Source organism: Alosa sapidissima, chromosome 2 (assembly GCF_018492685.1).
Source record: "Alosa sapidissima isolate fAloSap1 chromosome 2, fAloSap1.pri, whole genome shotgun sequence".
Lineage (NCBI taxonomy): Eukaryota > Metazoa > Chordata > Actinopteri > Clupeiformes > Clupeidae > Alosa > Alosa sapidissima.
Window position 1 is genome coordinate 14126986 of NC_055958.1, and position 27392 is coordinate 14154377.

The 27392-nt window shown below is 42.0% G+C and overlaps 3 long non-coding RNA genes across 3 annotated transcripts; 1 reads left to right on the top strand and 2 right to left on the bottom strand.

The window, feature by feature from the left end:
- Positions 1–6940: 6940 nt before the first annotated feature.
- Positions 6941–27172, bottom strand: LOC121695821. The gene is made up of 3 exons (XR_006026173.1): positions 27087–27172; positions 17272–17276; positions 6941–6951 (listed from the first exon to the last, which is right to left on the bottom strand). It is a non-coding gene; the product is annotated as an uncharacterized LOC121695821 (long non-coding RNA).
- On the bottom strand, positions 13519–15639 carry LOC121695741. The gene is made up of 2 exons (XR_006026150.1): positions 14944–15639; positions 13519–14325 (listed from the first exon to the last, which is right to left on the bottom strand). It is a non-coding gene; the product is annotated as an uncharacterized LOC121695741 (long non-coding RNA).
- Positions 16891–18340, top strand: LOC121695816. The gene is made up of 3 exons (XR_006026171.1): positions 16891–17019; positions 17929–18113; positions 18215–18340. It is a non-coding gene; the product is annotated as an uncharacterized LOC121695816 (long non-coding RNA).
- Positions 27173–27392: the final 220 nt, after the last annotated feature.

Genomic DNA, 27392 nt, shown 5'->3' on the forward strand with positions numbered 1-27392 from the left:
GGTCCTGTGATTTTCAGTACATTAAGACGGTGAACTTTGACTTTTGCTATCCCAGAGCTAACTTGCAATAAAAAATGCAACTTGCCATATGGTTGCAAGGCCTCACTTCGATAGCGAATAATTTTACATCTAACGCCTTTATATGAACAATTTATTTCCAGATAAATACAACATTGTGTAATTGGCATCATAATTAGCAGTCACAGCAATACATTGTGGAACTTGCAGTTGCCTTCCGACATCCACCTGGAGTCAGTTACAGTTGTAAACAATTTAATATTAGCCTTAAAGGACAAGTTCGGTATTTTACACTTAAAGCCCTGTTTTCAGATAGTTTATGATTTCAGACAGTCCCAGTGCGTAAAGCGAGGTGTGTCAATTCCGACTGTAGATTTTCGACCGTAGCATCTTCACTAAATTTAAGCAGACATTCACTTATGTTTCGAAGTGCATTTGGGGGCAGTTTATTAGTTTTTATAAGGGGAAAATTCCGAGGATCAAGGCATGCTAGATCGGCATACAGTTCCCGTGCTGAAGGAAGTAGACGCATTCGGTTTTGAAATTTCCAGAAGTCATTGCTTCATATAACTTTTGTAAACCAATAATAAAATAAAAGATACAGGCATATTTATGCACAATGCACTTTTTAAACATTTGATTGAATAAGGCTACAAAAGAATGTAGACTGATGTAAATATTGAGGGTCACCATGACTGTACTATAGAGACTCATATCTGGTATAAATACTGATCAGTTTCCCACTGCATAGGAGGAAGAGGGCGTTAGAGATAAATGGCTGATATGAAGCCATTTAAAGGAGAATTCCGGTGTGATATTGACCTAAAGTGTGTTGAAATATGATACTGAGTGTGAACGTATGTCTCATAGCCCATCTCGGCTTGTCCCCTGCACTCCAAAATCTGGCGCTAGTTAGCCGATGCTACCAACAGCTTTTTCAATGGTGGTGCTTCGGCATCGGGCTAGCCATGCAAATAAATCACTGTTTTACACCATTTACGAGGCTCAATGTATCTCCACACTTCATTGGTAGACTTCCGAGGGCCCTGACATTTAAAACGAGACATTGAGAACTTTGAAAAAGCACTGGTAGTTTACTTACAAGGCGATTTATACAGACCGTATCTTCACGAAGTTTAGCGTTTGCAGCCATCTTGAATTTAGTCACGATAAGTCAAGCGACGAGTAAGTCAAAGTCTGCTTTATTGTCAATTTCTTCACGTCAAGACATACAAAGAGATCGAAATTGCGTTTCCTACTATCCCACGGTGGAGACAAGACATATTTTACCAATTAGGTCTATAGACAAACATAACATATATATATGTAAACAATATAAAAAGTAAAAATAAGAAGGCACATACAATGAAGAAATAAGAGCAGCAAAATTTGGTAGAAATTGTGCAATTGTGCATACATTTGCACAATTTCTACCAAATTTTGCTGCATTCAGTAAGAATGAACAGGTATGATAAGGGATCAGATTCCAAAAATAATTCAGTGGAAATGCATGAATTCCAGTTTCTTCCAGTAGCAGCAACTGGAATCCATGCATTTCCACGGAATTATTTTTTGGAATCTGATCCCTTATCAAACCTGTTCATTCTTACTCGTCGCTCGACTTATCGTGACTAAATTCAAGATGGCTGCAAACGCTAAACTTCGTGAAGATACTGTCTGTATACATCGTCTTGTAAGTTAACTACCAGTGCTTTTTCAAAGTTCTCAATGTCTCGTTTTAAATGTCAGAGCCCTCGGAAGTCTACCAATGAAGTGTGGAGATACATTGAGCCTCGTAAATGGTGTAAAACAGTGATTTATTTGCATGGCTAGCCCGATGCCGAAGCACCACCATTGAAAAAGCTGTTGGTAGCATCGGCTAACTAGCGCCAGATTGCAGGGGACAAGCCGAGATGGGCTATGAGACATACAGTACGTTCACACTCGGTATCATGTTTCAACACACTTTATGTCAATATCACACTGGAATTCTCCTTTAACACTACTGATGCTTGATAGTGGGCTGAGAGATAATGTGGAACCGGCCTTGCAATGAAGGGGCCGCGCAAACCCAACAAGCATGCCGCCCCGTGATTGGCCAGCCCAAACGGCCCACGAGAGGCCGCGGCCCTTCTGGCATCTGCCCAAATGCCAGACCGTCCAGTCCGTCACTGCTAATCATTGGTCCAGCCTTACCAATCACATTGATATTTATGATTATACTGCAAGTTCACAACCACGTAGCATGTTTGCTGAGTTTCACAGTTCAGAAATGGTCAAAAATACTGTACATTTCTGCACTCCATTAAAATTATGCAGAAGTGGTCACCAGTGTTGTTGAGATTGAGCTGTTGTAATCTAAGATAAGATACTGTAGTTATCTTAGACATTGGAATGGTCATCTATCACATGCTATATCTTCCTTTTTCAGGACAGTCTGGGCTACCCAAATTTTAGATCACTTTGTGATTAACGCATCAAAATTGGTAGAGAAAGTTACAAAGGGGCTCTGATCAGATTTAGGATTGTAGGCACCTCAGATTTGACCCCTTTAGGGCCACGGCGGCCATTTTTCAAAATGGCTGAAAAATACGGTCTTTGGTGGAAAAGGGTTGAATACTAACAACTAATATAATTACATATTTCACCATAAATCAGTGTAATTCCTCACACATACTCGTCATGAACAAGTCCCTAAAATATTTAAATACTTAAAAATAAGATTATTGTCAAATTTGGCCACTGTAATACCAAATAGTACCATAGTAGTGGAGCTGTTAAGCATAACAATTGTGCACAAAATGACAAGAGCATGAAACTTTCAGGGTTTGTTCTTGATGACATACAGTACGCTTGATAAGATATAAGATGTGGAGCCATTCTCAGTTTGATCTCTGAGGTCAGCTAGAGGTCGTTGACCTCTATATTATGAAACGTCAATGGACGAAATTAGAAAGGGGGTATCTTTGGATCTAAATGTGATAGAAATGTAAACTAAACATGCATTTCCATGTTTCCAGGCATGTGCAGTTCATTTATAACATTAAGTATAAGTAAGTATAAGTATATATACTCTTTTGATCCCATAAGGGAAATTTGGTCTCTGCATTTATCCCAATTCGTGAATTAGTGAAACACACTCAGCAAACAGTGAACACACAGTGAGGTGAAGCACACACTAATCCCGACGCAGTAAGCTGCCTGAAACAGCGGCGCTCGGGGAGCAGTGAGGGAAATGGTATACTCCTCCGTCACATTTGTGCGTGTCAAAGACATGCGTCATTTTTGACGCATTCATGAGGCATACTTCAATTTCTGTTGTCCTGAATGCGCCCTAGATCATTAAGGTTAGCGCCTGCGCACTACGGATTAACTGTGATACTCTGCCCCACCAACTGGAGGCGCCGCTGAAAGTAGGACACAACCACCAAAGAAGCCTGAAACGCCTGAAGAAAAGAAGAATGTGGGATGTGCGAGCACTGAACGAAGGTAGAGCTAGTGAAGGAGTGTTCCACACGTATGTGCAAAAGATGCGGCTGTTAGATGGGGAGAAGCACCACGAGTACGTTCGCCTGTCTGCTGGGAAGTTTGATAAGTTGGCCCATCGCATCGCTCCATTTATCATCCACCAGAACACACACAGCATACCTGTTGGCTGAGAGACTGGCTTATAGCTTACTTGCTTATTAGGCTACTTATAGCTGAGTGACTCGGTGCCGCGAGGGTGATACAAAGTAAAGACATTTTTCTAAACACAGCAGTGCAATGTGTAGCAGGATTAATGGGTGGAGACCCTTTGTAATTGGCTAGCCAATTGGTTTACCTGGTCACACTATAAAATGATAGGTTGAGTTCGCTTAGGAAAACGCCTGGACTCTTGCCTTTGCCACTTCCCGTTACGCCTCCTCCTGCCTGGTTGCCGCACCGTCAGTCTTTGCCTCACTCCTCTGGCGAAATATATGGTTCTCTCCGCCAACCACACTAGGAAAGACGAATTGCTAAAGATCATTGTCTGGCTCCGAGTGGCGAGCTGCTGCCTATTTGCAATCACAGGCCTGCGTTGGCAACTACCGCCGCCTGGGCTAGCTCACTGCTGCTTTGCTGTATGATCGTGTGTCCCCCCTGCAAACTGCTCGCTGTTTCCTGCTTCTCGTTAGCGTTGCTTCGGCGCATAAGCATACTTAGTATAGTGTATGTGGTGAATTGTGTGTTTTTGTCTTATATTTCTTTATTTTGGTTTATACACTGGTGGGAGGCCACTTAGTTAGTTAGTTTTTGTTTTTTTTGGTGTGTGTGTGTGTGTGTCGGTGTCTGTGTGTGCCTGTGAGTGTGTGCGCTTGTCCTGGTCTATTGTTAATTCCCGTCTTGTCTCTTCTTAGGACCTGGGGGCCTAAAAGTGGGGAGAGTAGCTGCTCTCCTGAGGTGGTGGTGTCCTCTTCTTGTGTGCTGTGATCACGTGTGCTCGTGGACGGGTATCCTTCTTGCCGTGTGTGTGGGTGTGGGTGGGCACGTGTGAGTGGTTTCCCAGGATCCCTCCTGGCCTATGGTGACCTCTCTCCCCGCCAGTAAGCCTCAGCCCCGATATCCTTCCCCTGTACCTGTCATTTGTTTGTGTGTGGATCTCATTTGTCGTGTGTCAATTTTATTGTTTTGTGCCATTACTCCTTTGTTAAAATAAACATACTTTTATGGATGGAACCATGTCTCTTGCCTGCTGAGTAAACGAACTTGTGTGCCATACTCACCCTGTTACAATTAAATCAATATTTCTCTGGGTGAAATTCCCAGAGTGGCGTAGTCAGGCTACCTAAAAATACCACTCTTGCCACACATGGTAAAAAAAGAGTTGTGCGTAGGCTTGGGTATCGAATATCGAGTATTGGTTGGAACCGGGACTATCTTTGCGATTTTCCCGGAATCGTTCAAAAGTTTAAATTTCGATTCCTAGTTTCGATTCCCAGTCCGCCGAACGGAAGAAGAAACGGCTGAAAACAAACGAATAAGCGCATAGTTCATAGAATTAAAATTCATGGAGAATGTCAGACTATTTCATTCAGAAAGCAGAGTTCCCGCAGATCCTTAAGTCTTAAATACAACTGAATTTTCGAAAGAGAGGTATTAAATGTGGATATGGGACCGCCAGCGAGTGCAAGAGAGCGAGTGATGTCTCCATCCAGTTTTGTGTATTTAAAACGCAATTGTATAAGTGACTAGGCTATTAGGCTACGGGAGGAAGAGTAGTGGTAGTGGTAGTGGTTGCAGAGTGAAGATGTTTTTCACGGGTTTGGTTAAAGGTGTGAAAACGGTAATAATACAGTAGGCCTATGTACAAAATAATATGCCTGACGTTTTCGTGGTGTAGTTGAGGCCTGAGAGATGGACAGGTAGCCTACGTGGAATGAGAGAGCCTATGGTAGAATGAGCGGGAGAAAGAGTTGGTAAGCCAGTTAGCGATAGGTTGGCCATATGTTCGAATTTAGGCCGGACATAGCCTATGGATTTTAAAAGCCCTGTCCGGCGTCCGGCGCAGCCTCAAGCCAGAAGCTCATTTGTTCTCCTTTTTGGAGTTGCGCTTGGCATCTAAAGTCTTTGCTCGGACGCAGCATTGTTTCACAAACTATGGACGCCGAAGACTGCTGGTCAAATTATGTGCAGTGCTTCGCAATCAGGAGAAAATGCTGCATATGTTAAGTTGATCTGTTTGCATAGTTAATTATATAAAGTAGGCTTATTAAAATATGTAAATAGCTTAGTCTAACTTTGAAAAAAATATTGAAGGGAATCCAGTCCAGTGCACATGTCTTTGGCAAGTAGCCCTAGGCTACTACAGACACAGGTGAAGAACAGTCAGCCTCAGCATTAAGCAAAACCAAATATGTACAGCCAGTTTCAAAAGCAAGCAGCCCAGACCCTAAAATTGCGCATTTATAGCTGTGAAGGTAATTCACACACAATTATTTTTCTTTCGCCAAAATATATTTGGTAACTTCTGTAGACATCCAAAATGGGGTGGGGTTAAAATTAGTAGGAAAACAAAACTATTGCATAAACAGTCATATATATCTTTTTGTCGTGGTATAGTCTTAATTTTCATTTAGATATCTTGAAAAGGTCTTAAAAAGTCTTTAAATTTGCACTTGGAAAATGTGCAGATACCCTGAGAAAGACTGTTGGTTAGCTAGCTCATTTAAAATATCCTAAACTTTTTTTGACCCTGCCCTTAAAAAAATCGGAATCGAGAATCGCTAGGAACTGGAATCGAAATAAGAAATCGGAATTGGAATCGTTCAAATTGAAACGATACCCAACCCTAGTTGTGCGTACAGATGTCCTCAGTTAAATTTGTATTGAGTCTTCACACCTGCCTCATACCAAAAAGTATGAACCAAAAACCTGTAATTATGACGTGTCAATAAAAGTTTTGAAGTAGCCTAACTCTTTGTGTTCATAATGTGTTAATATCTCACTGTGATAATGGGTGCATCTAGAGCGAGAGGTAGCCTAGGTTACATTCCTTCAAATATTATGATAATGCATTATCCGGTGTTGACAGGCGAGTTTCGAGATTGAGTTCAGCATTGTTCAGGAGTAGGTGATAATGAGTGCACCTGGGAGAGGTAGGCTACATTCCTTTTATTATTATCATTATCATCATTGATAACGCATTATATACGAAACAGGCGAGAATGCATCTTGATCAACAAGTGTTACTGGGTTTCGCCAGAGCTTTGTAGATGGATACCTTTTAGGCTCTGGGTTTCGCGATTTCATTTCAGCATTGTTCAGTAATAGGTGCTAGGCTACGCTCATTTTTAAAAGATGCATTTACTGTAATCCAAAGTCATGTCAGCTCTCTATGCAGGGAGTCGGCTTAGGGCTGTCACTTTTTATTTGAACATGATGTGAAATATCCGTAGTCGAACTATAAATAAACTATTCAAGTTTTAGTGCCATGTGTAGCGCATTTCTACAGTCTATGAGTCTATTTGTTTTTTTATTTTATTGTTTGCCATCTCATCCAGTGCTCTATGATCCAGGGCTCATGACCAAATCAAGCCAATAATAGCCAGTAGCCACAATAATGACTGGAGCCAGAGCCCATGCAGCCACCCTGTTTCGAAAATGAAAGATAATGCACAGAACGGCCAATGTGAATGGACAATTACGTCCCCAACTCATCTAAAATGTGGTGTCTTGAAATAGCCCTTAGGTGCCTCGCTCAAGGGCACTTCAGGCAACCCTCCGGTTACAAGTCAGAAGTGCTAACCAGTAGGCCACGGCTGCCCAACATTAATATTACTATCAACTGTCAACATCATAGAGTAGGTCAAGGTCGCTAGAAAAAAGTCCAACATTTTGGCAGATCTAAATGCAAAAACTACAGGTCGTTTGGATTTCACACACACACACACACACACACACACATTAAAGGAACACATCTCAATGGGAAAAAAATATCATGCTGGATATCTATACCGACATGGACTGGGTATGCATTACAAGGATACAAGGATACAAGGAAGTTTATTGTCACATGCATATAGTTACTGGAAGTAAGAAATGCAGTGAAATTATGTCTGGTGCCAGCCTATTTGTGCATTTATGGGGGGGGGGGGGTGGCAAGGGCTGCATAAGAAAGGTGGGTGAGGATTGGGACTGGGGGGGCACCAACAAGGAGAATACTGGTCACTACTTGGGCTAATGGTAGAAAAAAGCAACATGGGATGTTGATATTTTATGAAGCCATGAATGAATCATCATGCCTATGATCCAAACATAGACTACATGATCAAATAGCCTAGTTAGGCCTACTTAAATTGTCTGGTATAAACCAAATCAACTCTCCACTCTGTGTTTGCAGTTAATATTTATGCAACGTTAGAACTTAACAAGTGTTGGCTTAACAAGTTACCAGTCCAGAACACACAGATAGCCTATATAATCAACTGTTTGTTCAAACAGCATTTAAACAAATAATTTATAAAATTGAAAAAAAAAAAAATTACATAAGAAGTAAAATAAAATACTGTTACTGTAGTGACTGTATCACATTATCCCAAACTTCAAAGAGCTCCCCACGTCTGTGACAGGCAGACGTGACACCGCTAAATTCTCAGCTTGTTTATACCCCACACTGAACGCATAAGAACGCTAGGCCCATCACTCTGGGGTGTGGTAGCCTACTTTCTGGGATTTATGCACCAAGATAACTGAAGTATCCAATTTGTGTCTTGAAATTATGTTTGAAATAAATGTCTATCAAAAACGTTGATAGACTTGTATTTTATAGTTAGGCTCGTGAAAACGAGTTGATAAGTAGGCTAGTTGAGTTTGTTATCATAAACATAACAGCTAACATCATGTTGAGCAGGAGGAGTTGAGCACTAGGCTACCATAAATCCTCAAATTATGCCCGGGATTGATTCTATTTATAGCAGGACAAATAAAGGCAGGTTCCCATATACAAGACGGGGTAACAATTGCCTACCATACCAACAATTGCCATCAGTCCACTAGAAGACATTGTTCGATTTAAGTCAATGAAATAACCTCTTCTTAATATTTTATTATTTGTTGTATTGTATTGTATTATGTTGGTTGGATTAATAGCCTACGGTTGGCAAAGAAAAGTCGTTTTCCTACCATGGGTCTCCAACACACGTTCTCAAGCTCATTCTCTTGCCGCCCCTTTCGAGCTAATTGCCAGAGGCTGAAGCCTACTACATTTAAACACAATTGTTGCGACTCAAGGCATTACAGCCTACGAATTTTATTTTAAAAAAAAAAAACTAAATCATGCATAATTAAACAATAACTCAATTTAGGCTACTTGGCTACGCAAAAAGGTTTCCATTACAGCACTTCCCCTATTCAATGAAGGGCTGCCTTGTTTCGCAATAAACAGCAGTGGAAATCCCGACACTTTTTCAACTGCATGAAACTTAACAGTGAACCATCAAATATCTTCCAGATTTCAGTACCCATCAGTCCCAACATTTAGCAATATAATCAAACAGTCCAAAAGTACATTAAATCCCAAACCAAACCGAAAATGCTTTTGATAGCCTACGGGTATGCATGCCGCTCCAAACAAAATGCATGTCTAAAGCCTGCCTCGAATACCAGCCTGCCTCAAATAAAGATGACGATAAATGATTTATGCTAAGCAAGTAGCCTGGATTATTTTATGATTGTTAGTAGACAAACTGGCTTCAGATATCCAACAGAGTGAATATGAGATTGTGCAGTCTTACAGTACTGTAGATGGCTGTGGTTAATGATGATATGCTGTTAATGGGGAGTTTTACAGTTAGCGCAAATCCTATATGTTATTATTTATTTAACGTACCTATAAGGCTTTTTTTCCTTATCAAAAGTGAGGGGGACGACGGCTGTCTCTTCAGCACTGCGTGGGACATATCCCCCACGTCCCCCGTGCCTCCTGGGGGCAAGGAAAAACTCCCTTTCCAAGGAAGAAACCTTGGGCAGATCCACGGCTCAAGGGGCTAACCCAACTGCCAGGGGTCTTGGTATGTGTGTTGGGAGGATGACAAGGGAGATGGGATAGTGTGCTGTATATGTGGGGAGAGGGCAGTGTGCAATATGTGTATTGGAGAAGCTTCCTGATGAAATAATGTGCTGTGTATGTGGGGGGGGGGCAGTGTACTGCAAGTATGGTGAAGGGACTTACTATTGCAAGCAGAGTACTGTATGTATGATGTATGTGAGTGATGACAGTGAAGATGTGTGTGTGGGCAGGAGGGGAGTGGAGGAGTGACTGTGTGTGTGTGTGTGTAGTGTGTGTGTGGGTAGGTGGGGGCAGTGTGCTGTAAGTATGTAGAGGATGTGTGTTGGAGAAGATCCTGAAGACAATGTGCTGCGTATGTGGGGGGGAGGGGGGGCAGTGTGCAGCAAGTATGTAGAGGAGGCTTACTGTAGCAAGCAGTGTGCTGTATGTATGTGAGATGATGACAGTGATGATGTAAGTGTGTGTGTTTTTTGTGTGTGTTGGGGATGGGGGGGTCAGAAAGGCTAGGCAATCAAGGACATGGGTAGATAGATGGAGGAGAAATCAAAAATAATAAATAAAAAGTTCTATGGAGATGTGCAAAAGTTGGAGAAAGTCAGATATGTGTGTGTGTGTGTGTGTTTTGACGTGTGATTGAATAAGAAAATAAATAAAAGGTCTGTAGCATAGGGAGAGGGATGTAAAAGTGCTATAAATGTAGGTGTGTGTGAGTGGGGGGAGGGGGGGGGTCATGAGTGCTGAGGAGTGAATGAGTGCAAAGTCAGTCTAGTGTGAGTTCAGAGTTCGGATGGCCTGGGGATAAAAACTTCTCCTGAGTCTCTCAGTTCTGGCTTTGTGACTACATAGGTGTCACTAGTAATGAAAGGATGCCACATCATTTTTTTGGAAATGAAAAGGATCAACCTATACAGAGGGTTGAATTCATAGACCCCTCGAAAATCAAAGTGAAAAATGAGGCTAGTCCATTTTGCCTAACTTTCATCACAGAAACTCAAAATGGTACTCAGGAGTTCGTCATTGCCATTGTTGTGCACCAGGAGGAACCCAGGGCCCACTGCACCAGTATAAGGTCGGACAATGGTTCTGAAGATTCCATCCCAATACTTAAGAGCAGTGAGGGTGCCGTTGTCTTGCCTGTAGAGGTCTCTGTATCCCTCCAAGCATATATGCCTCCCTAGACCATCACTGACCCACCACCAAACTGCTCCTGCTGAATGATGTTGCAGGCATCACAACGTTCTCCACGACATCTCCAAACCCTTTCACGTCTGTTACATGTGCTCAGGATAAACTTGCTCTCATCTGTAAAAAGCACAGGGCGCTAGTGGCAGACCTGCCAATTTTGTATTCTATGGCAAATGCCAATTGAGCTCTATGGTGCTGGGCAGTGAGCACAGGTCCCTCTAGAGGCGTTATCACTCGAACGTTATCACTCGATTGAATGGGCGTTATCAATCGTAATCAGCCTCATAGTTATGGGTTAGAAGGGGCCATCTACACCTTCTAGCAGGTTCAGAAGGCTGTTATCATCGATTCACATGGTTGACCACGATACAAACATATTGGGATCCCAGAATCCAACCAGAAACGGAAATTACCGAGCAGGGACGGGCTAAAACGAAGAATTTAAATCGGGAAAGGTGGTGAGATGTGTTAGTGTACGTTTCCTGAAACGGAAATTACTGAGCAGGGATGGGCTAAAACGAAGAATTTAAATCGGGAAAGGTGGTGATGTGTTAGTCTACGTTGCCTTGTGTTGCACACATGCATTTGGTATTATGATTTGTGCATTTGCAAAACTGGTTAGATCTGGGGTCACGCTTTTATGGCTTAGCCTTGGCTACTAAAGGAGGTAGGCTATAGGCTAACGCAGTCCTGGTTATTGGGCCACACTCAGAACACGGAAGCATCTTTTGTCTTATTGTCTTTTGTTTTGTGTCAATGTCTTGTACTGTATGTGGAGCGCTTTGGGTTGCTCTCTGTGCATGTTAAATGCGCTATACTAAATAAAATTGACCTGACTTGACTTGACTAAAAACTACCACCGTTCAAAAGTGTCAGTCAGTCCGAAGTCAAGTACAGCACCAGACGTCTTGACGGGTATGGTCTTACAGATGGGGAGGGAATGGAGAGGCTGTGGTCCTTCCTTCGACGGTTTGCTAGGGTCACAAAGGAGATGACCCCATCTCTGGACTTGCTCACAGATGGGCTTCTCCATTACGGTCGAAGGAAATCAACTGACATGGGTTTGTTCACCGTATAAGATGTTCTCAGTAAAAATGTTTAAAGGCTGTGGTGCAGGTTAAACAACACTTTCAATTAATGGGTACATTAAGCACTCAAGATATGTATATAAAGTTAGATATGTCTCCAAAATGGTGTTAAAGTCCAGTTTTTGTAGTTTTTGGTTAGTAACGGTTATTTTTTATTTATTCGGCGATGACGTCATATGAGGTAGACGTGGTGGAAGCTATTTTTTACAGTCTATCGGTGGAAGCAGAGATAAGAAGGAATCCGACCTGCGGTCATATCCCTGTCCCACCCCATCTCTCTCTCCCACTTACTTACTGTCTCACTATTCACTGTCCTATACAAATAAAGGCAAAAAGCCCAAAAAATAGGCCTATACTTAAAAAAAAAAAAAGATCTTTGGTGGAAGTAGCCTCAGCCTTATAGCAGCTACTACTAGCACTGTCTAACTGGGATGAGGAAGATTAGGCAAGACCCACAGTTAACATTTATGATGGCCCATATAATTTGGAACCTGTTAGACGTGTGAGGGCGAATGAGGAAATACCGACAGCTGATGGCCATCAAAGAGAAATTAATGCATGGTCAGAGGAGAATCACTGGAGAGTTGGTGAAGTGTCCTGGTGAGTTGCTAGCAGCAACGAGCGCTGGAGCTAGTCTATGAATAGCAGTGGGTAGGCCTACAATAACAATTTTTTTTACTGTCGAGTGAAAGTCAACGTTTTCTTTATATCTAGTGACAGTGACTATGTCGTTGGCTCAGAAGTACCCTAAACTTAGTCAGAAGTTCTAGAAATAGAAGGCTATGCTAGATGTAGCTTGACCCACCTGTGAACCCCTAGTGTTTATTTCTAAGCTTTCAGGCTAGAACTACTCTTTCTCCGGTGAAAATGTTGTTTGCAAACGTAGCCGACGCCGAGTAGGCTGGTCGTGTCTTCAGTGTGATTATAGTGCTAGTTTTCCCCGTGATTGACATTGTCATTGACACCGTCAGGGTACCGCTTACCGGGAGAGAGTAATAAGCGTGTCTGTGTCGCTGTGTTTAGCAAATTGGTGTCTGTGTGGGCGGTGTCGTCCCATGGAAACTGTGGTGGAGAGCTTGTGTTGTAGGGAGGGCGCGTTTTGGTCGCTGGTCGAGGAGCTCACCCCGCGGCCAGCAAATAACGTGCCTTACATAGCGTCCTGGATTTGAGGCATACTGCCTGAATCCGTTTGTGCTACACATAGCATACTCACACTTCAGGCAAGATCATGGTCCCCTTCAAGCCAGCACGCACGAGTATGCTCATGGTTTATGTTTACTTTACCAATCTTTTTACACTGAGTTCTTTGAACCAACAGTTATAGGAGAGAGATGTGTTGCATACACAATAAACATGCATAAGACACAGGCTTAAAATGACGTCTTCAACCTACTCAAAGAGTTTTAAACTGAACAATCTTTCCTACTTATCCCTATGCAATACCGGTACACTGTGTACAGGCAGGCTATACGCTGGGCTTATGGGGTTTTAGGCAGGAGTATAAGGAAGCCTCTACCCTCTTGTGTGGTTTCAACCATCAGACAACAATTCCAAAGTGGTGACCAGACCTATCAGGGCTTTCAATGGCCTCATTTAGATGAAAATGAATAAAAAGAATTGTTATGCTTATTCTGTTGTGATCGCTCCATTGCCCTTAAAATGTTATAAAGTACACAGAACACATGAATTTTGATAAAAAAAAAAAACAGTTTATTGGCATTGCTTGTAATGGTTACTGAACATTTAAACATTTACTGAACAAGGACAAAGACACAGGTTGGAAGTAAACAAATCTCTATAAAAAAATGGTTAGGCACAAAACATACAAGGAACACTGATGAAGGGCTAGACGCGAAACGTGTGCAATATTGTGGTCTTACCTGAGGGTCAGCTGATGGTTCCCTTTCTCACACACAAACCCATGATATTTCATGCATGCATACATGCAGTGATACATGCAAAAGCACATCAAGCAGACACACAGTGAGCCCAGATAACACCGCACACAGAAGTTGACAAGGCACAGGTAAAATGATTGGTAAATTATTTTGAATTACATACAAGAAATTTCATGCAAATAACAACAAAAAAGAAAATCCAAGCACACAGACAGAGGAGCAGACATGCAGCACCCCTTGAATGGGGTACAGCGACAATTATTACCACTTACAAAGACGAGAAAAAGTAATGATTTTGTGCAAAGTATAAAACAAAGCAACAGCACACAAAGACAAAACAAAACATGCAACATGCAGGGAACCACCACCAAATGAGATGAAAGGGACAGAAAGAAAGATACACCGACCTAGATATGTAAAAAAAGAAACTTGAATGAAACACACATGACCAATACAGTATAACACTCAAATATGATGACATCACAAACCAACAGACTAAAGCCAGCCTGGTACACCTGTGTCCCAGCATCAGAAGTGGAGGTGGGCAAGGGCTGATCCCCAGTATCACACTGTCCATGGTCTCCTGCTGTGAGGCGTCTGTCAACATCTTGTGAAAACAAATATAAAAAAGGTCAGCGAAGAGGGTATACAAGAGAAAAAAGATTACAGTACAGTGGACCCTGATATGCGCTACTCGATGTTTTAAAAAATACATGAAAGACATTCAGAACATATTTGATGATGTTGAAGGTTACTGTTAAATGTTTACATCAATACTAGTGGTAATAAATGTCTAGAGTGCATGTGGTGCATAAACTCTATGAGGTAGTGCATTTACTGTATTGAGAGGTAGCTAAACTCTGAAGTGAGAAGTGGATAAACTCTGTTTCTGAAATGTCAGAGGTGGGTAAACTGTGTTTACTTGCGTTAGCCTCCACTACAGCCCTGGTGACACGGTTATGGCCAAATATATGTGAAAGAGAACCGTAGCAGTCTAACACAAACACACTGTTTAGTTGTGAAAGCTGCTTGATGATCACTGATCCCAACGCTAGCCATGATGCTTTCATGACGATATGGACATTTACTTTCGTGAATCACGAAATATCCTCTAATGTCAGACTGATCATGATTGTAGTGGAGGCTGTGTCAAAGGGAACACGGTATGCAAAATACACACAGCGCTAGCTAACGCGCAGCTTTTGAACATTAGCATGATGCTTACCGTGACAATATCTCGCTTGCGGCAGACGGTGTCTCTGGACCTCGGGACAGGGCAGTCAGAGAGGTTTGCATGCACAGACGGCACAGCGGTAGGAATGAACTTCGCCATCCTCTCACTCTTTAAACCAAGTGAGACCATCTTGGCATCCCCTGAGTGGTAATCCTCCTCCTTGAAATGCGCGCTGCATATTCTCGAGAAGGCGGTGACAGAGCTAGCTGAAAAATCCGCCCACCTAACCTTGACAAATTGCACCTAGCTTCGGAAGATCCCTTTGTCCTTGGGGAAGCAATGGGCCCTAAGTCCAGTTTTGCTGGAGTTCTTGCACCTGGCACAAACACAGTAGTAAACCATGTTATCTATTTATTTATATATCTACTCTCTCCCTCTCTCCATCAGCTATCTATGTTATGATGCTATGCTATCTCTCACTACTATCTATCTATGCTATCTCTCTCTCTCTCTCTCTCTCTCTCACTATCTATCTATCTATCTATATCTCTATCTACCTCTATATATCTATCTATCTAGGCTATCTCTATCTTTATATTTACTTATATATCTGACACTGTTACTCTCTCACTAGCTGCTACTCTCACTAAGTTAATCGTCGTCTCTCTCAATGGTATCAAGGCGGCCTTTCCTCTGTCGTCCCACAACGAGTACCTCATGTGACGTCATGGAATGCATTGTGGGAGAAATAAGAATGCTCGCAAACCTGTTGCTAACCGCTAAACTATCACCTACTTTTCCTTATTATATTTCTTTTTTGTGATACTTTACAACATCAAATACAATGGATAATTGTTTAAATGTTTATTACCAACTAGAAAATTGCCAGGAAAGACAAAAAAAAAACCTGCACCACAGCCTTTAAAAGTCACTGGTGGTAGTTAAGTATGTTACTGTATTCAATTGTTTCATTTTCATACATTCGGGTCTGAGATAAATGATGTCTTCACAGAGATGCAACAGTTCTTGCTGAAGAGGACATCTCATCTGTCATCAAAGAGGCACCAGGTAAACCATGCTCATAAGAAGCAATAGTTGAGAGTAGTAACAATGTAGGGTAAGTAACATTGGCTGCTCTCGTTTCCTGTGATTTTGGTTGTCTAGTGTTGATTTCTGAGAGAGATATTGAGAGATGGAAGAAAGGGAAGATGGACATAGCCCAACACACAGTACACACACAACAAGTACCGGTAAGCAATTAATGTAAATGTCTTCAGATTCAACTTGATATACACAGTGGCAATGCAATTCTTCCAGTATTTTGGGTTGCCAGGATAGCTGTGAAATACCAGGTTTTGGGTTGTTGTTGACACTATGGGTCTAACAAGTTCACATAATCTCACATAACTGTTTCATCCACTGGTGTTATAATAAATTGCTATTTGAATGAAGGTGCCAAACCCCTTGTATTAGTTATGCTCACCTCTCCATCTACACATTGAGTCAATCACGGAAGGTGAGTATATATAGTCCATCAACGAAGGTGTGTGGGTCAATCACGAAAAAAATAACTTAGACATGTAAAAAAGTCTGTATCTGTTCTCCAGACACTGTCCCTAAATGGAAAAGGGAATACATCACCAAACTGATGAAGTTCTACAAGCTCAAGTAAGAGTTGAATATATTTATGACATTTATTTATGATTACTCCCATCTTTAAGGACACTATTAATGTGCCTCACCTCAGCATGGAAGCCAGGGTACATAGCTCTGATCCAGATGATTACGCTTTCTGGTGTACTGAATTGTTGTGCTTCATTTTTTCTAATGTAGAGCTGGGACTCATCAGTTAAATGAGGAGGATGCAGCAGAGTAAGTAAGCAGAATCTGCCTGTTACAGTTGTCTGATCAAGTGTGTAAATAATAATAAACAACATTTTATTGCTGTATACTGTAGGATTGAGAACTCAGAAAAAAAACATTGAATTAGCAGAAGGAGAGAGATTTATGTTTTCAGTCAACTTTGAAAAACATGGACCGAGAGGTGAGATGTCAACTGATTGGCAGGATAAGAGAAGCATCTAAAGAGAGAGCAGTCCTCCTGCATCTGAAAAAAAAAATACCCAGGTAAACTGCATTCTGCTGAGGTTGAGATGCTACGAAGATGATGTGTGCATTTATGTGTTATACTTCTGTATGTGTGTGTGTGTGTGTGGATGATAAGAACATTGGTCAGAGAATAGAGACTGAAAGTTATTCCTGCAGTGTATACCCCCATTGTAACAAAGTACTTTTAGAGGCTGGTACAGAGACAAGCCATCTACTGTATGACATTGACTACAGTTTACCAGTCCTCATACCAGACTTGGTACACCATACTTGACCTATTCACCTTATTCCGCGCGCAAACATGGGGGGCGCTAGCTTTGCCCACATTGTCTCCGAACTTCCGATTGAGCAGTACATCCATTGCGATACATTGAGAAAACAGAGCTCTATCGAGATGACTGGCATCATATGTTATGGGTCATCCTAAAGTTAGGAACGTTTATTAAGGATTTTGGTGACTTAAGACATTTCTGTTATACACCTTTCCAATCTGAAGTTTGGTAAACACTGGCTTTGGAGCAGCTGTTCTATAATGACTTTCTAAACTAGTTACTATAGTTACCAAACAATAAGGCTAAGGATTTGCGAGTTTCTCCATACGATACAGCGGCTACTGCCACATCGTCTACCCACTCTGTAGGGCTGAATAGCCTTGGGTAGCGAAGTACAATATTGCAGTCTGACCTCCTGATGGCATTTATCATTTCTCCCAAGTTAGCCTCTCTATCTTCTTCTGCCGTATTATCCCAATGAAGCTAACTAGACGTAGCTAGCCGACCGAAAGTTTAAAGACAACGTGGAATTTAAAAAAAATGGGCAGTGCTGAATAAGGTGAATTACAATAAACTTTGACACATGAAAATGTCATGAAAAGTGTAAACTAACTAATGCTTCTCTTTGCGTGTCTGTTTTCCATCTTTGTTTCAGATGGGCAGGGAATTGCCATTAGGTTATCCAAGCAGGTGGCAAAGGGCAATAAAAGGCCAAGACAGGCAATCCATCTCTACAGTGGAATTGAATGGTCACCACAGATGAATATGTATCCGGCCCAGATTACTTTTGAAGAGGCATGTGATCCCTCTTGTGTGGTGTATAGTTGCTTGGATGGGGTCGTAAGTACAGTTAACTGTTATAATCACAGAATATAGCTCAAGTAACTCTAGTGTAACAGGACTGTCATGACAGCACTCTTCTGTCTTTTGTGCTCTTGCAGATAGAGGAGGACACCATTTCCAGGACCCTAAAAAGGCGAGGAATTGATGCTATGCACATGAAGAATAGAGCATCTGAGGAGAAGAGCATGGTACTGGAGGAGATGAAGAACATTGTGGAGTACTTGAACCAACAGCATGGTTCAATATGCTCTATCATAAATGCCACAGAGCGGGTGGGACCAAAAGCTCTCTTGATCCAACGCCGAATACAGCTGGAGAGACAAATGCAAGCCACTGCAATGCTTTAGGTGCATGCTTCAGATCCGACAAGGCATAACAACCACCCCATATCAATGATAGAGACACTAATATTTGATGATGATGATGAGGGCGATGATGACAGTGATGATGAGGAGGATTGTGATTAGGTCGCACACACTTACACACTACAAGTATATGTAGCGGGACCAGGTTACCAATTAGAATTTGAAGTGTCGACTACGCCACCCAGGGGACATAGGTCACCCTTAGGAAAAGATGGATAAATAAACTGGATAGCCTAAACAAAGGATACCAGAACATAAAGCACACAGGTTCGTGCAAGGATGAAGCAGAGACAGGATTCTATGACAATAATAAATATTTTCTTTATTTTTCCTCTCAAAGTCAAGTTATAATACAGTAAAAGCGTGAAAAGCACTCAGATGGAAATGGGGCAGCTACACACACACTCAGAACTGGTTTGGTTAGAGTAGGCCTACTGGTTCTTTGGGTATAGGAAAACACATAAACTAGGAGGGAGGGCTTACCACAGGGAGGCGATCTGGAAGAGGGGTCAAAGAGACCACACGTGAACACGGCACACCAAGGTGACACTACACTGCACTGACGGTGAGGCACACAGATTCCCTACCACCAGGGGCCCAGCCTCCCTGCCGAGAGCCTCCACTCCTGAAACAAAAGAAAAGGGGTAAGACACAGCAAAACCCACACCGGTTATACAGCATATGGCCCAGGACTCTATGGCCGATAGATGTCCCTTTCCGTCTGATTAGGCGGATATAAAACAAAAGTGGGATTACACAGACAGATAAATTAAGCACAGCAAACCAATACACCCTCAAACAGGCACAGCAAGGCACGTTAGAAAGAAAGCACTACAAATACCCAGGCAGACGAAACGGTGTTAGGCGCCACGACATAGGGAGGAACATGCCACCAATGGGGTTTCACAAAAAGGACAAAGAAAATACAGAGACAAAACAAACAAAATATATAGGACACACACAAAATGAGGAAACTACACAAACCCAAACAAAACTAACCAAATAACCACATGCACACACAACCACATACACATGCACCCCACACCTCACAATTACGCATGCACACACACACACACCCAGTCAATCAATGGCACCACACAATCACGCATGCAGACCCTTTACCACGCTGAGGATCTGGGCACGCGGGAAGGACGCAGATCAAAAGGTAGTTGTATTATAGTTCACTGTAAACAAAACAGCAGTCAGTGGGAGAAGGAAGCCTCAGTTACTTGCAGTGCGCAGGCCACCTGTGCAACAGAGGTTAATGGAGACATATAAGCACATATGTAATAGTAAAATAGAATCATTAAAAGTTGAGATAGCAACATACCGCAACCGGGGATTTACAGGGACTTCCTCGCAACGGGGAGGGGCATACAGTCAACCTAAGCAGCCTAATGAGGGCAGTTACAGCGGGTCAAATGTGATCATGCTACGGGCGATACAATCAGTATAAAAGACTGCTACGTACCGATACGAAAAGGCAGAAACCTCCTAGCCTCCGGCCTGAAACACTCCGGTTGCTCTAAAGGGGAAGGACAGCAAAAGCACCGCCAATGATGCTATTAAGCACAACGCCAACAACTGCACCCTAGGGTGAGGCAAACTTTAGACCATTTAATCATGTGATATGACTAAACCGGAGCAAAACAAGCCATAAACATACCTTTGCAGTCAAGAGACGAATATCCACAGGCTCCAGCTCGCCGAAGAAACCCGCATTGAACACCGACACACGGTAAACAATCAAACAAAACTCTGCCGCTGCAGTGGCAGTACCAGCGCCATACTTTTTAAAGAAACACCGGAGCCCTTAATTGGTATACTGAGTGTCGCATCTAGTGACGTCAGTCAGGTGTGACACAATACGGCCACTGTGTCTTAAAGGCACAGACGCCTCAACTCCCATCCACTACATTTAAAACAAACAAACAAACAAATAAATACATAAATAACCTCAAGTAAGTCTGTTTTTATCCAATGTATTATAATGTTGAAGGGAAGGTTTTCTTCAGTGTGGTGTCACGGAGACTGACAAATTACCTTGAAAGGAATAAACTAATTGATACCATGGTGCAAAAAGCTGAAATTCCTGGCTTCTCCGGGTGCTTAGAGCATACCAGCATGATTTGGCACCAAATTCAATTAGCAAAGCGTGAGAAGAGAGACCTGCACGTTGTGTTCTGGGTTTGGCTAATGCTTTTGGGTCTGTGCCGCATTGTTTGTTGTGGGAGGCCTTTGATTATTTCAGAATCCCAGGTAGCATTAAAAACCTAGTAAAAGCATACTTTCTGGATATTCAATTATGTTTTACTACAGCTGATTACACCACAGGGTGGCAACAACTTGAGATAGGAATCATGGCCGGATGTACCATCTCCCCACTTGCTTTTACAATGGCAATGGAGGTCATCATTAGGGCCTCAAAATGGGTAGTGGGTGGGGAGAAGTTGCAGGGAGGGCCACGCCTCCCCCCGATTCGGGCTTTCATGGACGACATGACAACCTGGACGTCAACTGTTCCATGCACCAACAGGTTGCTGGGTAAGTTAAATAGTAATCTGCAATGGGCCAGAATGAAGGTGAAACCAAGTAAGTCTAGGAGTCTCTCAATTGTTAAAGGGAAGGCAACAGATAAGAAGTTTGCTATAGATAAGGAGGTGATTCCCACAGTTCTGGAGAAACCAGTGAAGAGTCTGGGAAGGTGGTATGATGCAAGCCTTAGTGATAAATCACAGGTTGAAGACTTGAGACCGGTCACTAGGCAAGGTATTGCAAAAATTGACAAGTCAGGGCTGCCAGGTAAGCTTTGCCTGGTTTGTTGCCTCGGCTAATGTGGCCATTGACAGTTTATGAAGTTCCTCTGTCAAAGGTAGAGAGGTTGGAAAAAATGATCAACTCCTTTGTCAGAAAATGGCTCGGAGTCCCACGCTGCTTAAGCAGTGTAGCCTTGTATGGGAAGGGTATTGTAGAGTTGCCAATATCTAGTCTGACAGAGGAATTTAAGTGTGCTAAGGCTAGATTGGAATTGACTCTTACTCAGTCCAAGGACCCAGTGGTGAGGAAAGTTGCACCCACAGTTAATGCAGGAAGGAAGTGGAACCCAGAGCAGGCAGTTAAGCAAGTTCAATCAGCATTGAAGCATAGGGATATAATGGGCCATGTGCAGCACGGGCGGGGGGGTCTAGGGGTGGGTGCAAGTAAAACCTTGTGGAGTAAGGCTTCTGCAGGAGAAAAGAGGAAAATGGTAGTGGAGGAAATGCATAGACAGGAGGAGGCTGTAAGATGTACTAAGGCAGTGTCGCAGGCAAAACAAGGGCAGTGGGTGAACTGGGAAGAGGTGGAAAAAAGACGGATTAAATGGAAAGATCTATGGGGCATGAAAGCTGGTAAGATCAGATTTATGTTAGGTGCTACATATGATGTGCTCCCATCTCCCAAGAATTTAAGTCAATGGTTTGGTGAGGATGATAAATGCATACTTTGCTCGTGTGTGGGCAGTCTCCACCATATCAGGATGCAAGGTAAGTCTCACCCAGGGGCGGTATACGTGGCGTCATAACCAGGTATTGAAATGTGTGGCAGCGGCAATAGAGGATAAAAGGAGAGAAGTCAATTCATTAGCAGCTAGTAAAGAGGTAAGGCAAATTAACTTTGTACGTCAGGGGGATAAACCTTGTTCCGCGAAGGCCAGGTATAAAACCGGCCAGTTGAAAAATGGGGCGGGCTGGGAAATGAAGGTTGATCTTGGCCAGCAGATGGCGGTACCTCCACATATAGTGAGTACTAAGCTACGACCCGACGTAATTCTATGGTCGGATTCAGAGAAGATAGTTTACTTCATTGAACTCACTGTTCCTTGGGAAGACAGAGTGGAAGTGGCCAATGAGCTGAAGAGAACTAAATATACTGAAATAGCAGAGGAGGCAGCTAAGCGAGGTTGGAGTGCACGATTAAGGCCTATTGAAATCGGTGCACATGGGTTTGTGGCCAGATCTGCTATTGGCTTGCTGTCTGAATTGGGCATTTGTGGTCGAAGTCTAAGGCAGGTGGTTAGTAACATGTCTTTAGCAGCAGAACGGGCAAGCGAATGGTTGTGGGTAAGGAGAAATTACCCTTCCTGGGGCGCAAGCTAAGGTAAGCTAACTGGCTCATTTGTTTTGTGTTTGTGATGGACTGTGTCTAGGTTGATGGTACTTGGTTAAGGTTTTTTATGGTTTATGGTTCAGTCCGCATCAACGGGACGGACCAACCTAGCCAACTTAGACCATGCCTAGGTTGATTAAGGGTATTTGGATGTTTGTTGTGGTAATATGGTGGCAGCATGGGGCGTAAGCTAACTGGCTAATTTGTTTTGTGTTTGTGATGGGGCCTAAGCTAACTGGCTAAGCTAACTGGCTAATTTGTTTTGTGTTTTTGATGGGCTGTGCCTAGGTTGATGGTTGGTTGGCCAGGGTTTTTTATGGCGATGGTTCAGTCCACATCAACGGGACGGACCAACCTAGCCAACCTTGACCATGCCTGGGCTGGTTAAGAGTATTTTGGGTACTGGATATTTCAATGTGGTAATATGGTGGCAGCATGGAGGGGAGTGTCTCCAGGACGCTGGTTTCACTGTTAAGCCTTCATGAGGTGTCATGGGCCTAACTTAACGAAACATCGGTGAATGAGGGTGCCCACTTGATAACCCCAATGACATGCAGCATACTATATACTGCTGTTGGATGGGCCATTTGTATTGTGCTTGTGACCATTTGTTGGCGGATTTGTGGGTAGTGTGCTTTTTAAAGTTAAACTTGAGCAGGGGCTTCTGAATGTGTTTTACCTTGGATTTTGGCACAAGGGATTTTAACATCTAATCCTGTGTATTAATGTAATAATGTGCTGATGTTATGAAATGTTGTGGTGTGACCCTGTCTGACCTACTGTATGCAATTCATGGCCATTGTTTTTTATCATAAAATAACATTTCCAAATCATGTTGATGGCACATAAACTCTTAATGGGCCCTTCTGCCGCACTGTGAGCACGTCTTATCGCTTGTAAAATCACCTTAGGAAGTTGCTATGTGGCATGTTTGATCTTCAAGACATCATTAGAAACTGACGTTTACAGAGCATATTTCTCACATGCATTGATAAACAGAAGTTCTTAAATCATACCCAAAGCATTAAAACATCCATATTTTGATTAATTATGACACACAGAGGTGTGCTGTAAAGAAACCCAATTTCACTGATCTTGCATGCTGTGGGAACTTTGATCTTCAAGATTTCCTGTAACTTCATGAAATATTGCATATGCAGGATATAGTTTAATGTATTTTTAAACAAATTCCACTCAGTTCTCTGCAATGCAACAGCTATTTTGATATGTGATGGATTTTGTGATAATTGCTTGCACTGCTAATTTGCTTTAATTACGCAATAAATAGGGATTCCTTGTAACCTAACTTAGGGTTAAGATTTTGAAAGGTACATGGGTCTGGACAAAATCAGAAATTAGGTTTATATTAGGGGAGTCTGAGATGAGTTAACCTGTAAAAAGTGTTTGTTCAGAGACAACATTTTTGGAGCAATTGACCAATTAAGTGTTCTCCGAGGAATGGTCAGAGAGAGAAGTTTAAGGTCTTTTTTATGAGTGAGGTATAAAAACAAAGATTTTCATGGACATGAGGGTGGAATATAACTTATTACAGCTTAAATCACACCTACACACTACAAGCAATCCAAAAATATATGATTAAGGCTACTTAGCTAGGGTAGATATGGTGGTTGCTATGCTAAATAAAGTGGTTGCTAGGGTAATCATTTTGGTTGTGAATAGGGTTGTGGTTGCTAGTTTGTTGATGAAACTTTGCACGCTCCATGTGGGTCATGTGCAGAAGGTCTGACTTGAATTTCAGGCTCGTAGCTCCATGCTACCACCCACAACTCCACCTCTGAAGTGGGAGTGGTCAACCTTTTTAAAGTTTTTCCTTCACAGTTTTTTTTTGTGGGTGTCTCAGAGATCCCACCTTTGGAACAGTTGTTAGGGGCCTCAAGGCGTTGCCGTGCGTTATGTTTATGGGATTTGTAGGTGGCGTAAGATTACACATTTCTAACTATAATATTGTAGACTGGTTAAAGTTGGCTTGTAACATCCTTGGATGACAGAAAATATGTGTGTGAAATGGAATCAACCCTCATATTCACAGACTCTACCCCCTACAAATCCTTTTCTTCCAATCTTTGGCTCTGCCTCCTGGCAACACAGAAGCATCTAGGGGTGTCAAATCTCACAAACAATTTTTTTTTTATACCCTTATCAATATATGTGCCACATGTTGGTATTAGTTGATAATAGCTGGTGTAACCTTAAGGCCTGTCTAACCTTTGCAAATCAAGGACATCTCAACCTAGGGTTAGCATTTGTAACTTATATACCCCCTAGACTGATTAAATTTGGCATGTGACATCCGTATGTGACACAAAATATGAGTGTGTAGTAAAATCACACGTCACATATTCACAGACTCTATAGCGCCCCCTAGAAATCTAGATTTTTCAATCTTTGGCTCCGCCTCCTGTCAACATACAAGCAGCTGGAGGTGTCAAATTTGACAAACAAGTTTGTTATCAACCCCTATATCAAAATATGTGCCACATGCTGGCACTGTCTTGAATTAACTGGTGTAATCCTATCAAGGCCTGTCTGACCTATGCAAATTATAACCATCTAAATCTAGGGTTAGCATTTCTAACTTGCATACCTCATAGACAGACAAAATTTGACGTGACATCTATGTATGACATAAAATATATGAGCGAAGTAAAATCACACCTCACATATTCACAGACTCTATAGCGCCCCCTAGAAATCTAGATTTTCTGATCTTTGGCTCCGCCTCCTGTCAACATACAAGCAGCTAGAGGTCTCAAATTTGACAAACACAAACATTCCCTGTATCAAAATTTGTGCCACATGCCAACATTTCATGAAATAATGAGTCTGACACTTACTTAGGCCTATCTGGCCATATGGGTGTCTGAATTGTAGTTTTTGAGTATGTCTAGTACATCAAACTTGCCAAGGCAGGTAAGATCAGTAAAATTGGGTATATTTCAGTACAGCACACCTCTTTGTATCATACAGAATCAAAATATGGATTTAATGGTTTGGGTATGATTTAAGAACTTTTGTTTATCAATGCATGTCAAAACTATGCTCTCTAAACGTCAGTTTCTGAAGATAACTTCTGTGGGAATTTTGATCCACAAGACAAGATCAGTGAAATTGGGTATATTTCAGTACAGCACACCTCTTTGTATCATAATCAATCAAAATATGGATGTTTTAATGGTTTGGGTATGATTAATGAACTTTTGTTTATCAATGCATGTCAAAAATATGCTCTCAAAACGTCAGTTTCTGAAGATGTCTTGTGGATCAAAATTCCCACAGCAAGTAAAATCAGTGAAATTGGGTATATTTCAGTACAGCACACCTCTTTGTATCATAATCAATTTATTTCATATCAAAAACACTTGCATATATCAGATAAAACTACAATATAGATGTTTTCAGGTGCTCGGTCTGTCTGAAAATGCAGCCAAATAGCTGTCTGGATGGTACTTTGCAGGGTTGTCGCATAGGTCAAAACTGACCAGCAGGGTGATGTCATGCAAATCATGTTAATATCATGTGAAAACACTTGCATATATTAGATAAAAGCACTATATGGATGTGTTGAGGTGCTTGGTCCGAAAATTCAGCCAAAAGTGAAAGATGCGCATGCTGTAGGAACTAATGCTTCTCCCCCTGCTAAACAAAAACGTATTTGCTACAATGTCTTACCTCAACTGATACCATTGGCTCTGGACCAGTAGGCATATTCTTCCCAATAAAGTTGGTTGCAATAAAAAAAAAAACTGTTTTATATTCTGTCTTTTTAATGATTACACAATGAAATCCTCCCCAGAGTCGTCCTCTTCTTCAGTGGTGTTTCTCTGCAGATGTGAAGGTGTGCATATTGGGGTTACATTGTGAAGAGAAAATATTAAATTAACCCCACAGACCTCCATCTGAGAGTATGACAATTATACACCACTGTACTGTAACACAGCAGACAAGAAAACAGGAAAATAATAAGTTCTGTTTGCCTCCTCTATAACTCAGCATAAGAAAACACTTACTAGAGACAAGTTGTAAAAGGCATTGTATGCCATAACAATCCCTCTCATTACTGTTGCTGTCAGTTTTCTGTCTGGCCCTACAGATCAGATCGGAAAAGGTAAAACACAATATACATGTCATAACTATACTGCTGCTGATGGCGGTGATGGTGGTGCTGCTGCCACTGCTACTGCTGGTGGTGACGGTGCAGCTGGTGCTGCTGATGGTGTGGTGTGAGAGGCACTGTACCCCAGCGTTGCATTATTTTGAACGCGGGTACGTTTTAGGGTCCATGTAGGTGGCCTAAATGATATATTTTTGGAATGCTTGCAGTGTGCAGGTGTGATTTAAGCTATAATACGCTACATTCCACCCTTCTGTGTGCTTAATAAAACCATGTGCCAGGATGAAATCACAGTTCAGAGTGACACATTATTTTGAGCGCGGGTACGTTTTAGGGTATTGTAGAAGGATAGATCCATGTAGGTGGCCTAAATTATATATTTGTGGAATGCTTGCAGTGTGCAGGTGTGATTTTAAGCTATAATAAGCTACATTCCACCCTTCTGTGTGCAAAATATTTAAACAAATAGGCTAGCAATATGACTGATGTAATGCCAAACATGACACATAAAAGCCAAACATACAGTAACACATAATTATGACCGCCGCGCAGCGAAGCGGCGGTCATATAGGTTTAGTCAGATTTTCTTTTTTTTTTTTTTTTTCTTTTTCGCATGCCCAAATTTCCGTCAAT